At 38.9% G+C, this 16,725-nt stretch overlaps 1 protein-coding gene across 12 annotated transcripts in view; it reads right to left on the bottom strand.

Annotated features, from left to right (window-relative positions):
* FBXO34 (F-box protein 34) overlaps window positions 1-16,725 on the bottom strand; it is an 80,558-nt gene that overhangs the window by 47,609 nt on the left and 16,224 nt on the right. For 5 of the 12 annotated variants that reach the window (XR_010942829.1, XR_010942825.1, XR_010942827.1 and 2 more), the window contains one exon: window positions 14,741-14,831. The exons of 5 other annotated variants lie outside the window; for them this stretch is intronic. The gene's annotated coding sequence lies outside the window, so the exon portion shown is untranslated. The remainder of the gene's footprint in view (window positions 1-14,740; window positions 14,832-16,725) is intronic. 2 more of the 12 variants (XM_067734924.1, XM_067734970.1) reach the window with 1 other exon arrangement.

A 16,725-nucleotide genomic window follows, 5' to 3' on the forward strand; every position in this document is an offset into this window, starting at 1 on the left:
ACAGAAAAAGAGTTATAAAACAAATAAGAGCTAAAACTATAAAACTTCTAAGTGTTCATGACCTTGGATTAGGCAATGGTTTCTTAGATATGACACCAAAAGTATAAGCAACAGAAGAAAAAATAGACTCTGCCAAAATTTAGAACTTTTAATTTTAACTATCAAGAAAGTAAAAAACAGAACCTCCCAGAATGGGAGAAAATACTTGCAGCAAATAATATGTCTGATAAAGGATTTGTATCTAGAATATAATGAATTCTTGTAACTCAATAAAATACAAAGAAATACAAATAATACAAAGAAATAATAATACAAAGAGATAACTCAATTTAAAATGAGGAAAGGACATTCTCCAAAGAAGATATACTAATGGCAATAAACATATGAAAAGATGCTCAATATCATTAGTCATCCGGGAAATGCAAATCGAAACCACTTCACATCCACTTAAGGATGGCTAGAATCAAAAAGAGATAATAATTGTTGGCAAGAATATGGAGAAGCTGGAACTGTCATACACTCGGGTTGGAAATGTAAAATATACAGCAGCCATGGAGAACAGTTTGGCAGTTCTTCAAAAGTCTAAACAGAGAGAGTTACCACATGATTCAGCAATTCCACCCTTAGTTATGTACTCTAGAGAAATGAAAACATGTTATCTACACAAAACTTGTACATGGATGTTCATAACAGCATTATCCATAATAGCCAAAAAGTAGAAACAACCTAAATGTCCATCAATTGATGAATAAATAGTGTATATTCATGTAGTGAAATACTATTCAGCCATAAAAAGGAATGAAGTACTGATATGTGCTACATGGATGAACCTTGAAAACATTACATTAAGTGAAAGAAGCCAGACACAAAAGACCACATAATGTATGATTCCATTTATACGAAATGTCCAGAATAAGCAAATCTAGAGAGACAGAAAGTAGATTTAGTGGTTGCTAGTAGCTGGAGGGATGGGGGAAATGCGTGTGACTGCTAATGAGTACAGGGATTCTTTTTGGTACCTTCATGATAGCAGGTAGTACTCTCATGACTTGAATCAAATGTTCTAAAATTGATTTTGGTAATGATTACACAACTCTGTGAATAGCACTGAACTGTACACTCTATATGGGTTAATTGTGTGGTATGTGAATTATGTTTCAATAAAGCTGTTACTTTTAAAAAACAGGGTATTAAGGAAACATATAAAAGGAATCCTAACCTAATCTGGAGAATCAGGAGAGTTTAGTGAAGACCTGGATGCATAAGCGTTTTAAAACATAAAAGTGCATGCATGGCACGTCTGAATGGCTGCTAGTAGCTAAGAGAATTTAAGAATGGCTGGAGTACAGTGAATAAGTGGAAGAGATAGTAATAATGTAGCTTGCATTTACTGAACCTTTACCTATGTGCCAGGCACTTCTTACTCCAAACCCTTATTTATTACATTTAATCCTAACAACTCTTTGAGGTATGGACAGTTACTACCCTCATTTTACAGATAAGGAAACTGCAGCATAGTGGAGGAAAGTAACTTGCCCAAGGCCACAGCAAGTGGTGCTATCATGACTTGAACCAAAGCATTCTGGCCCCAAAGCCCCCCACACTCTAACATTTCAAAACCCACCCTTTCCTGGAAATTGCCTATCAATTAATTACAACTGACCTAGTTTTATATATTCAATCCTATACAGTAAGCAGATATATTATAAATTTATACACAAGTTTCTTTGGTTGAGCACTAGGTGAAGTACTCAACTTGGGTTTAGAGACCAGGTTTTATAACACTTTTAACCTTTAAACTCTGGAATCACACTCAGCAAGACAGGTTGATCACTTATTAGCAGCTCTGAGAATTAGGACTTCCTGAAAGACGTGTTTCACACAACTTAGGAGGCATTTATTCATTATATTATTAATATTATCACTATTTCATTTATGTGTATAAACCAGTAAAGTAGAATGTCGTTAGAACTTGTTAGTATTTGTGTAAGAAAGTAGATCAAGCTTAGGTTTCTAGTGTGAACATCTGTGTGGACGATAGTCCCTATGACTATGAGATATCAAAGTCAAAATGAATTAACATGCAGCTGGATCTGTGGACCTGGTCCTCAGAAGAACTGGACCAAGGAGATAAATTTGGAAGTTTGGGCATACAGCATGGTAACTCAAGCCATGATAATAGATTAAATACCTAAGGAGAAAGCACAGACAGAGAAAAGGTCTTAAAACATTGGTTTTCAAGTTTCATAAGCATCACAATCACCTGGTGGACTTGTTAAAACACAGATGGCTGGATCCCATCCCCAGAGCTTCTGACTCAGTAGGTCTGGGTGGGACCTGAGAATTTTCATTTCTAACAAGTTGATGTTGATGTGGCAAGTCTGGGGAACCACAGTTGGGAGAATCAATGACCTACAGCAAAGCCCTACAAAACTCTGATAGTTAGGATAGGAAACTTACAAAAGAGACCAAGAAGAGGCCACAGTAAGGTAGGAGAAATACTACTCCAATTAAATTATTTTGACCAAGGTCACCAGCAGCCTCCTAACTGATAATCCAGTGGAAACTTATGACTCCGTAAAACTAATTCAATTCTACTTGCAACAAAAATGTATGGAGCACCTACCATGTGCTACGCAAGTCTGTCCCCTATAGCTTGATCCTATCTTCTCCCGTGGCTTCCAAAATATCACTCACTCCCTTGTTGCTACTTCTTTTTTGAACACTTGTTCTCTGGTTCCTCTCCTTCCGCCCACTCAAAACATCTCAAGGTTCCCCAGAATTCTGGGTCTTCTCTTCTACATGCAAGCTCTCCCAAGGCAGTTTCACCTAATCCCCTAACTTTGAGTACCATCTAGCTGCCAATAATTCTCCCACACCTCATCTTTAGAACTGACTTTGCCTCTGGGCTTCAGATCCTATTTCCAACTGCCAACCCAACCACATATTTACAAACTAAGCCTCTTTCTTTCCATATTATCTCTTCAAAAAGCACAACTATCCACCCAGAGGCCCAAGCCAGAAATCTGTGAATCTTCCTAGAGCAATCATTCTCACCTTAGCAGCATATTAGAACTTCCCAAAGAGCTTAAAAAAAAAACCTCACTCGTGGGTCTAGTAATAAGATGACAACAATAATCGTGTTCTATGTCCTTAACACACATGCATGTAAAGTGCCTAGCAAAAAATACTTGTGAGCACTCAGGAAAAGGGAGCTATCTTTGTAAACACTTTAAATTTCAGCTCTTCTGAAGTCTCTTCTTAAGTTTCTGATCAGAATCAACATTTGTTTAAGCTGTTTCATTAACAAAAAATCAAACAAATGAAAAAATTTGTTTATAAGCCCCTCTAAGGTAAACTTTAAAAACTTGGGTTCAAATTCATATTCCTACTTTTTTCAAATATCCTTTGGTATATAGATCCTTACGGTTGATTTATAAAGGGAAGAGTAAAAGTTGTTAATTATATCACTTGAATCATAGATTTCTAGTTAAAATTTGGCCCATGGATAAGAGGCAACACAAAACAGTGAGAGAAGTCTATTGTTCATAGAGCCATTCACACAGACACTTATTTTCCCCATAAACGGGGAAAAAAAGAGACACCAATATATTCAAACAAGCTAATAGGAGAAGCCCATTATATACAATACAAGGTTACTTAAAAGTGTTTGCAAATGAGACATTCAACTCCACAGTGATATCAAAGCTCCTCTTTGGTGTTACTTTGTATTTTGAGTATTTTCAAAAGAGAATGACGAAGATTTAACACAGCCGCTATCTTCCAAAGTATAATGTTTTGTTTGTGCCCCTTGTCCAATGATGTTAGCAAATCTACTTTTTCTTGAAAAGATGTGCAGGAATGGGCAAATGGTAAGTCAGTAAGTTCATTTAAGGCTGCAAAATTCTGCCACTTTCACCCAAGAGAGCCAGTTTCTTATAACTTTAGCAATAACAGGAGAGCTCACAAATAGCCTGGAATATGACAGAAAACCAAAGAATAAAAGCTACCAAAAATTTCGACTGGAATAAAGGATAAGGGCTGTTTTTCTTTGACTGTTGTTTGCTTTAGCTGAACAAATCAGTAGTACATCTGTGTTACAAATGAATTAGAATTAAGCTATATATTTTAAAAATAAAATGTGTATGCAAATACCACCGGAGTATATAAACACACTAAAAAACCATCCTTTTCAAAAACAATTCACTGCCTGGTAAGTGGAAAGGGACTTAAAGTTGTTAACTGAAATGGAATCAATGGAAATAAGCTTTATTTACATTTGGATGGTGGAAGCAGAGGAGGTTTGAACCCCCTTTTTTAATAAAAACTCTATATACGAAGTAACCATATTTCCAAATAGGAGGGAAACACAGGTATTGATTAGAATCATGAAAACCTAACATGGGTGAGGAATGAGAAAAGAAGAAATTTAAAGGCTTTTCCCCAGTTTTATTTTTCTAGATTTGGGAAAATCTTTAATTTTTCCTTTTTTTTTTGCGGTACGCAGGCCTCTCACTGTTGTGGCCTCTCTGTTGCGGAGCACAGGCTCCAGACGCGCAGGCTCGGGGGCCATGGCTCACAGGCCCAGCCGCTCCGCGGCATGTGGGATCCTCCCGGACCGGGGCACGAACCCGTGTCCCCTGCATCGGCAGGCAGACTCTCAACTACTGTGCCACCAGGGAAGCCCTAATTTTTACATTTTATAAATGAACAAAATGTGTATATAATCTAAAGGTTACCTATTTTCAATATGATATATATATACATATATATATGTATATATATATTTTTTTCTTTTTTTTTTTCCCCTTTGAGATTTTAATGTCAGCCTCATTCTTAAGAACTTTTGGGGGCTTCCCTGGTGGTGCAGTGAGAAAGCCCGCGCACAGCAACGAAGAGAAAGCCCACGCACAGCAACGAAGACCCAACACAGCCATAAATAAATAAACAAATAAATGATTTATTTAAAAAGAACTGTTGGGTTCAATCAGTGGGGAAAACATTAGTCCCTTTTATTATTTGTTTTAATTTACTTTTTGCACAGTCAGCTTTAATATTAGGATGTGATCATTTGGGGTGCCTTTTTAAAACACAGCCTTTCATACAGCTTTAGTGTTTTTTTTAATTGAGGTATAGTTGACGTACAATTATTATGTAAGTTTCAGCTGTACCAATATATTTTTATAACCCATCCCCTAAGAGATCACACAGCCTGAACCTCTCCAGTGGTAGGGAAGTCATTCCATGAGCAAAGATTGTTCAACTTCAGAGAGCTTTGCCAAAGGACTAACAGCATGCTTTTCAAACTTAAAGTTTGAAAAACCTAAATGCAAAATGAGGAAGTTTATTTATTTAATACCATCGTAGTATTAGACCCTGGTACATTCATAGTCCCAAGTTCATAGGGGTATATGAGATACATCTCAAATGTTTTTCAGCAGATCACCAATGCCAGGTGGAACACTTATGCCAGGTGACATAATCAAGTACTTTTCTCCAGAGTCCACCTGGGTGAGCTGTTTGCCCTGTGTCCTGGGCGGGAGACAGTGTGATACGGAGAGAGCAGAGGTGAGGGTCCAGCCACTGAGTTCTCTGTGTTCAATTTCTGAGATGTGCCTGCTCACATCCTCTTCCCAACACCCCGTTGTCCTCTGTTTACAAAAGAATTCATGATGCACCTCTTCCCTTCCCAAGCCCCATTTCACCCACCCACACCAAAAAGGAGCAAGACCTCCTGTTTGAAGACAAGACTGAGGATCCCCTCCCAGCCTCAAGGCTTGCTTTTTGTGTCCCAATGGAATCACTTATTCAATTAACAAAGTCTGTCGACTCAGCACCTACTACGTACTGCTATGGGTTCTCAGGACTGTTAGTTGTTCCGAATAGTGGGCATCACCCAGCAGCCTCCCAAAGGGAACAAGTTTTGTCTGAGGAAGCATCTGGAAGTGAGCTTCCAATTCCACTCTGCCACACCCAGTGTGGACCTGAGGAATTCCTCTCCCTCTCTAAAAATGTCCACCTGGATTCCCAGTAGGGAAAGGAACCATTAGAGTTGCAACAGCAACCAAGCAAAAACTTGTTGATTCAACTCACCTATAAATTGATTTACTATTATAAATGGATCTCAAAACAAACTGCTAAAATTTAAAGAACTGAGAATTGTTTCATTTTTGTTGTTCTCTTCTGTCTATTCTATTGTATCAGAACAACCCAGGCCACTGTGGGTACCTTCTACTCCAGTCAATGAATGTACAATGTGCTTGACTATTACTTAAGACTCCACACTCAGCTCCTATGTGCTCAACAGACCACTCACTATAGTTCAGAAAGAAAATACCTCTGATCCACTTGGACACAGAACAACGAGCGCCTTCCCTCAGTCTAGTGAGACAACTCCTCTTTACGTTAGCCCTATAGGATCCACATGAATGACAGTCTTCAAGAGGAACTGAAATTGTCTCCCTCTTTACTACCCTTGTACCCAGGCTTTCTCTTCTCTAAGGACACATTTCTTCTCAGGCAGTAACTTGGTCCTAGCAAACATGGCTTCCTGCCCTTCACACTTACAACACTTGTCTGAACCTGCTGGATTCACAATACCCTTAGCCCTCTTTCACAAATATGTTTATTTTTATTGGGGAGTGGGAGTGGAAAGATGAGGGAGAAGGAAATTAAGGGGATAAGGAAAAACAAAACATGTTCCCATGGCTCCAAAAGTTCCAGAAACTTTACAACTACAGAAATAGAAAGGGGATTCAAATTCTTCCCTTCCCAACAGCTCCCCACAGGCTAATGCCTATGAAACTAGAGACTCCCACCCTAGTTTATCTCCATGTTGGGGGGCACAGGGGGGTGTTGTTCCAGCTATCAAATTCTAATTTGTAAAACCTGGTAAAAGTTAGTAAATTATGATATCATAGCCTTAGATACAGTAAATTACTTAAAAATTTCACCTCACTTCTAGTAAAGCCTGGATTCTACTCTAAGAATAACCATTTCTTAGTTCTATGGCCTTGGCAAGGCACTACTTCCGATATTTCAGAGTTGTGGTGAGGATTAGATCACTCAGCACAATACTCAGTTGATACTATAATCATGCAGATAGGTGTTGTCTACTTTGTTCAAAGCAAACCAAAACAAGTGCTCACTCTAGTATAATTATTTTTCAACAGCTGGAGCAATTCCTGTAATGATGACAGCACATAAATTTTATCTAAAAGAATGAACAGCTTGTGCTTAAAAGAGGGGGAGGGTCTTAAAGAACTCTAGAAATTAATACGTATTAAAATATTTTTTATCTGTTTTAACTAGGTTGTTCTATTGTATGAGAGTAATGTAGGCCATGTGGGTACCTTCTACTCCAGTCAATGAATGCACAATGTCCTTGACTATTTCTTACACTCCACTCTGATCCAATATATTGTTTTCAGAGTTGTTCTAGAACAGGAACATAAAACTACCTGCTTAAATTAAGGAACACTAGGAGCAAACAGTGGTGGCAAGATTTACTTGCCTCAGAATCCCTCCACAAGCTGACAACTATTAGCCCCTTTACTATTCCATTATTCACCAGAAAAAGGAAACAGATTTAGTTCAAATCACAGGCAAGTCCCTTATACTTGGACATATTTGCCCAAAGACTATTAGATTGGATTTAGAAAGAACCTTGCCAAAGGAGGGAAAACAACTTCTTATCCTTTAATCAATTCTTCTCTAAACCCAGGAAACACCATACAATTTGTTTCCCATATCTAGTAAGTAACCACTTAGCCCTACTTTCTTTTTTAAAATATTTATTTATTTATTTTTGGCTGCGTTGGGTGTTCGTTGCTGCGCGCAGGCTTTCTCTCTAGTTGCGGCGAGCGGGGGCTACTCTTCATTGTGGTGCACGGGCTTCTCATTGCAGTGGCTTCTCTTGTTGCGGAGCACGGGCTCTAGAGCACAGGCTCAGTAGTTGTGGCACACGGGCTTAGTTGCTCTGCGGCATGTGGGATCTTCCTGAATCAGGGCTCAAACCCATGTCCCCTGCATTGGCAGGCGGATTCTTAACCACTGCGCCACCAGGGAAGTCCTAGCACTACTTTCTAATTATAAAGCCTACTATAGTCACAGAGTATTCAGACCCACGTCTAGCTATGAGAAAAATAACTAAAGGGAGTTTCCTTGAGAACACTCCGCTATCTCTATACTTTCTCCCAAACAAAATACTACAGAATCACTTGATGTGAGCAAAGGCATTTACATTTCTATCCTATTAACTAGCCTAACATCATACAAATTTCCTACATGATCAAGCAGAGGCAAATTAACAGATGGTCATTATCCCAGGCCCAAATGTCTGATCTAGCTGGTAAACAGAAATAAAATCCAAAAGTCATCTCCAGCTGATGTCCCACAATTCAAACCTAGAAGCTTAGTTGGAATACTCTTACCAGTAAATTGTTTTTAGGTTGGTCTCATGAAAGAAACTATCATTTAAGGAGCCAGAAAGTGTTCCCCTACTTTTGTTCTCATTAGACTTTCTGCATATAACTTTGTAACCAGCTTGCTCTTGTGCAGCTAGAGCTACAGCTACATCTTCTGGCCAGTCAGCTTGCTTGGTCCCTGGCTTCCCATGGTCCCCCCGGCTGCTTGCCTTCCCAGTAATCCAATCACTGTTCTTCCTGTATGCCTAAAACTGCTCTAATGCCTATCTTCTGAACTGTACTGTCTATCAGACAGCAAAAACACTGGGGAAGGGGCTGAGGTGGGGGGGAGAGACCACAAGAAATAGTAGTGGACTATGGGTACATGTGGCATAACTCACCTGTTCTAACCAGCAGTTCCACAACCTGTCCTGACCAAGTGACTCAGATTGTACACCCTGGCTCACTCTAGCAGACCTGTTCTTGACCCAACCTAATCCTTTAAACTGGGTATGGTTTCCCTGGCCACCCATCTCATACCCAAAATATTCTACTTAAGCAGAAGACTCTCATGGTTAATTATGGCCATGCTTATAGAAAAGGAAGCTAGCATTCAAGTATCTCTTCCACACTTGGTACTGTGCTAGGAGCTTTCTCACTCAAGACCCACCAAAGCCCATTGATATAAATATTGCCCTCATTTTACATGAAGAAACCACAGAACTCCACTATCTTCATATTTAAGAAAATAAAGCTAACTGTATCAGATATTGAATAATGTTAATAAAGATTCTTTTTAATGTTTCCCTTAACAGGGTTACTTTTCATGTTGTTCACTGTGTGAAGAGTAGTCCACTGCAGTGCCAAGGAATCTAGCTTAAACAATTTCTAATTAGCTACCACCTCACCTTAAAAATTCTGCTTCACCAAAAAGAAAATGCCACATGTTAAACGGCATCATATACTTATACACTATTTAAATTAAATTCTAATGGCCATACTACCCAAAGCAATCTTCAGATTTAATATGATCCCTATCAAATTACCCATGACATTTTTCAAATAACTAGAACAAATAATCCTAAAATTTATATGGAACTACAAAAGACCCAGAATTGCCAAAGCAATCCTGAAGAAAAAGAACAAAGCTGAAGGCATAAAGCTCCCAGACTTCAGACAATACCACAAAGCTACAGTAATCAAAACAGTGTGGTATTGGCATGAAAACAGACATATGGATCAATGGAACAGAATAGAGTCCAGAAATAAATCCACACACCTATAGTCAATTATTTTTGACAAAGGAGGCAAGACTATACAGTGGAGAAAAGACAGTCTCTTCAGCAAGTTGTGTTGGTAAAGCTAGACAGCTGCATGTAAATCAATGAAATTAGAACAATTCCTCACACCATATGCAAACTCACAATGGCTTAAAAACTTAAATATAAGATAGGACACCATAAAACTCCTAGAAGAGATCACAGGCAAAACATTCTCTGACACAAATCACAGCAATATTTTCTTAGCTCACTCTCCCAACACAACAGAAATAAAAGCAAAAATAAACAAATGGGACCTAATCAAACTTACAAGCTTTTGCACATCAAAGGAATCCATAAACAAAACAAAAAGACAACCCACAGATTGGGAGAAAATATTTGCAAGTGATGCGACTGACAAGGGCCTAATTTCCAAAATATACAAACAGCTCATAAAACTCGATAACAAAAAACAAACAACCCAATCAAAAAATTACATTTCTGGGACATCCCTGGCGGTGCAGTGGTTAAGAATCCGCCTGCCAATGCAGGAGACATGGGTTCGAGCCCTGGTCCAGGAAGATCCCACATGCTGCAGAGCAACTAAGCCCACGCATCACAACTACTAAGCCTGTGCTCTAGAGCCCGCGAACCACAACTACTGAGCCTGCAAGCCACAACTACTGAAGCCCACGTGCCTAGAGCCCGTGCTCCACAGCAAGAGAAGCCACTGCAACAAGGAGCACACACAGTGCAACAAAGAGGAGCCCACGCTCGCCGCAACTAGAGAAAGTCCACGCACAGCAACAAAGACCCAATACAGCCAAAAATAAATAAACAAATTTTTAAAAATAAAGTTTATCATGGATTCTTTAAAAAAAAAAAAAGACATTTCTCTGAAGAAGACTTACAGATGGCCAACAGGCACATGAAAAGATGCTCAACATCACTAATTATTAGAGAAATGCAAATCAAGGCATCACCTCACACCAGTCAGAATAGCCATCATTAAAAACTCCACAAACAATAAATGCTGGAGAGGGTGTGGTGAAAAGGGAACCCTCCTACACGGCTGGTGGGAATGTAAATTGGTGCAGCCACTATGGAGAACAGTATGGAGGTTCCTTAAAAAACTAGAGTTACCATATGATTCAGCAATCCTACTCCTGGGCATATATCCGGAGAAAATTATAATTCAAAAACATACATGCGCCTCAATATTCACAGCAGCACTATTAACGATAGCCAAGACATGGAAGCAACTTAAATGTCCATCAACAGATGGATAAAGAAGATGTGGTACACGCACACACACACCCCACACACACAATGGAATACTACTGAGCCATAAAAAAGAATGAAATAATGCCATCTGCAGCAATGTGGATAGACCCAGAGATTATTATACTAAGTGAAGTAAGTCAGACAGAGAAAGACAAATATCATATGATATCACTTATATGTGAGCTCTAAAATAGGATACAAATAAACTTATTTACAAAACAGAAACAGACTCACAGACATAGAAAACAAATTTATGGTTACCAAAGGGGAAAGGGGAGAGGGATAAATTAGGAGTTTGGGATTAGCAGATACAAACCACTATATATAAAATAGAGAAACAACAAGGTCCTACTGTATAGTACAGGAAACTATGTTCAATATCTTGCAATAACCTATAATGGAAAAGAATATAAAAAAGAATATATATGTATAACTGAATCACTTTGTTGTACACCAGAAACTAACACAACATTGTAAATCAACTATACTTCAATAAAATATAAAAAAATTTTAGGGACTTCCCTGGTGGTCCAGTGGTTAAGAATCTGCCTTCCAACGCAGGGGATGCGGGTTCAATCCCTGGTTGGGGAACTAAGATCCCACATGTCACAGGGCAACTAAGCCCGTGCACCGCAACTACTGAGCTCGCACGCTCTGGAGCCCATGCACCACAACAAAAGATCCCGCATGCCGCAACGAAGATCCCACGTGTCGCAACTAAGACCCAATGCAGCCAAATAAAACAAACAACAAGGTAAAAATTAAAAATAAATTTTAAAAGAATCAAATTCTAAAATGTACAAATTAGTAATCTTTATATCTTCAGAATTACTAGGATATCTAGTATGCTTACTGGTGATATAACAGCTTAATAAAAACATATCATTCACTCTACACACAATAATTGCTTCTGGGGAAGACACCTAAAGGTACACTGTGAGAAAATGACTGACTTCAATATATACCCTTTTGTACCATTTTAAACCTTTATCATTTGCATGTATTACATATTCTATAAGGAAGTATGCCTCCAGATTCAATCACCAATTTACAGGAGATACAGAGGACATAAGAACGTGTTAATTAAGCTAAGCCCCAGGGATAGAGTCATTAAAATCCAGACTCTGAGAAACTCTAAAGGACATAAAACCTTATTTCTTTAATAAATAGATTTCAAGGGAGAGAGAAAATGAGAGAGGCAGCAAGGGGACCCTCTAGATTAAAAGTCATTACCAACCAACTGCAGATTAGGGACTTTATATGGGTACTGATTCAAACTATGATATCTGAGACAACCAGACATTTGAACACTGGATAGCTGATGATATTAAGGAATTTAAGGGGGGTGAGATAGATAGATAGATAGATATTTTTTTTAAAGAGTCCTTATCTTTTAAAGATGCACTAGACTCCAAATGAAATGATACCTGGGATTTGCTTAAAAATAATCCAGGAGGAAGAAGAGGGGGAATAAATGAAACAAAATTAGGCATGATTTGATTACTGTCAAAGCTGGGTGATAAGTACATGGGGCTTTACTAATGCATTTCATCTACTTTTATGTGATTAAAATTTTCCATAACAAGTTAGAAAGTCAAATACTTGCAAGATGCAAATATTTTTATGTAAATGAAAACCAAGTCATTTAAAAATGATACCACATATAAGTTGAACATATCTGGGTTTTAGATGACATAAAGGAATCTTATGATACTAAGATGGAGAGTAAAATTCAGAAGCTAGGTGTCTCATTTGCAAATATTTTCTCCCATTCTGAGGGTTGTCTTTGGTCTTCTTTATGGTTTCCTTTGCTGCGCAAAAGCTTTTAAGTTTCATTAGGTCCCATTTGTTTACTTTTGTTTTTATTTCCATTTCTCTAGGAGGTGGGTCAAAAAGGACCTTGCTGTGATTTATGTCAGATCAATCTGTTAATTTTGTTAGGTAGGATAATGGTATTGTGGTTATGGGGGAAAATCATTTTTTAAAGACACATATTGATGTATTTAGGTCTAAAATGACATGATATCTAGAATTTGCTTTAAAAAATTTAATTGGGACAAGAATAAACAACTATGGCAAAATATTGAAACTAACTGGTACATATATAGGGGCTCAGTGACCCTACCTTTGTGTGTGTTCCCGTTTTAAAACGTAAATAATATGATTATAATAACAGTAACAATAATAGATTCTAAGAACTTCCTCCACTATGTGAGAGAAGCAAAAAAACAAGATAAATAACCCAAACTAAAACATCTTAGTTCAGATAAGGGTCAAGTTTGGGGGGAGGAGGGCAAGAACCACTACACAAGAGTTTTACTGGGACTTCCCTGGTAGCGCAGTGGTTAAGAATCCACCTGCGGGCTTCCTTGGTGGCACAGTGGTTAAGAATCTACCTGCCAATGCAATGGACACGGGTTCGGGAACCCGTGGGCCGGGAAGATCCCACATGCCATGGAGCAACTAAGCCCATGCGCCACAACTACTGAGCCTGAGCTCTAGAGCCCACGTGAGCCCACAACTGAGCCCACGTGCCACAACTACTGAAGCCTGCGCGCCTAGAGCCGGTGTTCCGAAACAAGAGAAGCCATCGCGATGAGAAGCCTGTGTACCACAACAAAGAGGAGCCCCCGCTCGCCGCAGCTAGAGAAAGCCCGCACACAGCAACGAAGACCCAACACAGCCAAAAAAAAAAAAAAAGTTTTATTCCTTCAACTCACCTGAATTTTACAAATAGCAGACAGTATGGTAAGGAAAATCTCACAGTGTTCCACCATAATTGGGGCAACACTCGAAGCAAAGAAAAAAAAATTTTTTTTTCAAGAATTATTTCCTCCTGCCAGTCTTGCCCTAGATATCCATTTATAAAGAAACTTTCAGTGTTTCTCAAGTTCAAGAAGTAGGATTGTCAGTGAGTGTTTTGTATGGAAACAAAGCTTCCTAACACCCTGAGCACATATGATTCTGATTGTACACAGAGATTCTGGGTGTGAAAATGGTATTTTTTCATTGCTAGTTTTCTGGCTGTGCTCCAAAACTACTTTTATCAAGTTATCTTGAGTGAGATCCTTTCTTGGAGAGAAGATGAGGACCTTTGAAAGACTTTTATGAAAACATTTGCCCATATACATCTCAGCACTTCAAGTAATGATACCACTTTGAGGTTCTAAAGAGAAAAACACAATCTAAAATTACCTAATCCCGCCAAAATTTCTGCTGTGGGCAATCACCACCATAATTGTTATTACAATTATGTAATAACATAAAGAAAAAGAAATTAACACTTTCTGAGATTTTACTAAATGCCACTATTTAATATGCATTTTTAACTAAGTCCTCTTAACAACCTAATAGGTAGGTACTATTATTGTCCAAAAATTACAAATGAGAAAAGTGGGGCACTGAAAGGTTAAGTAACTTGTTAAGTAGCTTCCTATAACTAAGTAGCAGAACCAGACTTGAACCCAAACAGTCTGGCTCCAATATCTGGGCTACTCTCTGCTATACTACTCTGTACCCTAACTTTTCACCCTGAAGCGCAGGAAAGATGACCACCTGAACATTTCTAGACCCTAGATCATTGACCCTCTTCACATTCCTGGTTACCTTTGAGATTTTACATTATTAAAAAAACAAAATAAACAAAGGAAATGAACAAAACCAAAAAATTCTGGCAGGTCCTTCTTTAATGAAATTAAACAGTCTGGAGAGAATTACTGGCAGCTATTACATTAGAACCACTGACCAAGGCTAATAGGGTCCCCTAACTGCCCACCCTAACGCAAAGCTCACCAGCTGACGAACCCTGTCTAGATACAGAGATCCCAATCAGTTTCATATTGCTTCATTCTTCCATTTGATTGGTTAAATCAGAATCAAACATCTGTAATATGAAAGAGACAAGGAAACAAAAAGTTAAAGAAATGTGACAAAGCAATAAACAATTCATAAAACAGAACAGAACTTGTGAAAAGCTCTCTAACTGAGATCCTCAGAAAGGCAAGATGTTGCATTCATAAAGCAAGACAGGAAGCTGTGAAAAGGGAAAAGAGTACAAGAAAAGACTCTTGAAAAAAAAAATTTAAAAAGGCAGTATAGGGCTTCCCTGGCGGCGCAGTGGTTGAGAATCTGCCTGCTAATGCAGGGGACACAGGTTCGAGCCCTGGTCTGGGAGGATCCCACGTGCCGCGGAGCAACTAGGCCCGTGAGCCACAACTACTGAGCCTGCACGTCTGGAGCCTGTGCTCCACAACGAGAGAGGCCGCGATAGTGAGAGGCCCGTGTACCACAATGAAGAGTGGCCCCCACTTGCCACAACTAGAGAAAGCCCTCGCACAGAAACGAAGACCCAACACAGCAAAAAAAATTAATTAATAAACTCCTACCCCCAATATCTTCTTTAAAAAAAAAAAGGCAGTATAAGGTTTTATATGGTGGAGACAAAACCTAGAAAGTAGAAATAGGAAACAGAGACAAGAAATTAACCAAACGACACACAGCATCAGTCCAGGAGGTCACTATTTAACTAACAAAAATTCCAGGATGAAAAGGAAAAAAAACTTGAAGAGAGTAAATTTTCAGAGAAATATAAATTTTCCACAACTAAAAGATTTAATAAACTAATAGATTTATAGAGTCTTCCAATTAATAGGGGGCACTCAGTGCTCAAATGAATAGAGACCCACACCAAGTTATATCACTGGGAAATTTCAGACAACAAAGACAAAAAAAAAAGCTCATCTGCAAAGGAACAAGAATCAAATTGGCCTTCTCCCATGGCAATAGAAATAAAACCAAAAATAAACAAATGGCACCTAATCAAACTTACAAGTTTTTATACAGCAAAGGAAACCATAAATAAAACAAAAAGACAACCTACGGACTGGAGAAAATACTTGTAAATGATGCAACTGACAAGGGCTTAGTTTCCAAAAATACAAAACAGCTCACACAACTCAATAACAACCAAACAACCCAATCGAAAAATGGGCAGAAGGGCTTCCCTGGTGGTGCAGTGGTTAAGAATCCACCTGCCAAAGCAGGGGACACAGGTTCAAGCCCTGGTCCGGGAAGATCCCACATGCCGCAGAGCAACTAAGCCCGTGTGCCACAACTACTGAGCCTGCTCTCTAGAGCCTATGAGCCACAACTACTGAGCCCGTGAGCCATAACTACTGAAGCCTGCACACCTACAGCCTGTTCTCTGCAACAAGAAGCCACCGCAATGAGAAGCCCGTGCACCACAACGAAGAGTAGCCCGCCCCCTCCGCCACAGCTAGAGAAAGCCCATGCACAGCATCAAAGACCCAACACAGCCAAAAATAAATAAAATAAAATAAAATTAATTAATTTTAAAAAAAAGAAAAATGGACAGAAGACCTAAAGAGACATTTCTCCAAAATGACTTACAGATGGCCAACAAGCACATGAAAAGATGCTCATGATCGCTAATTATTAGAGAAATGCAAATCAAAACTACAATGAGGTTCCACCTCACACCAGTTAGAAAGACCATCACTAAAATGTCTACAAATAACAAACGCTGGAGAGGGTGTGGAGAAAAGGGAACACCCCTTGCACTGTTGGTGAGAATGTAGATTGGTGCAGCCACTATGGAAAACAGTATGGAGGTTCCTCAAAAAACTAAAAATAGAGTTGCCATATGATCCAGCAATTCCACTCCTGGGCATATACCCAGAGAAAACTATAATTGGAAAAGATACATGCACCCCAACGTTAACAGCAGCACTATTTAGAATAGCCAAGACATGGAAACA

The sequence above is a fragment of the Pseudorca crassidens genome, chromosome 1 (genome assembly GCF_039906515.1).
Source record: "Pseudorca crassidens isolate mPseCra1 chromosome 1, mPseCra1.hap1, whole genome shotgun sequence".
Lineage (NCBI taxonomy): Eukaryota > Metazoa > Chordata > Mammalia > Artiodactyla > Delphinidae > Pseudorca > Pseudorca crassidens.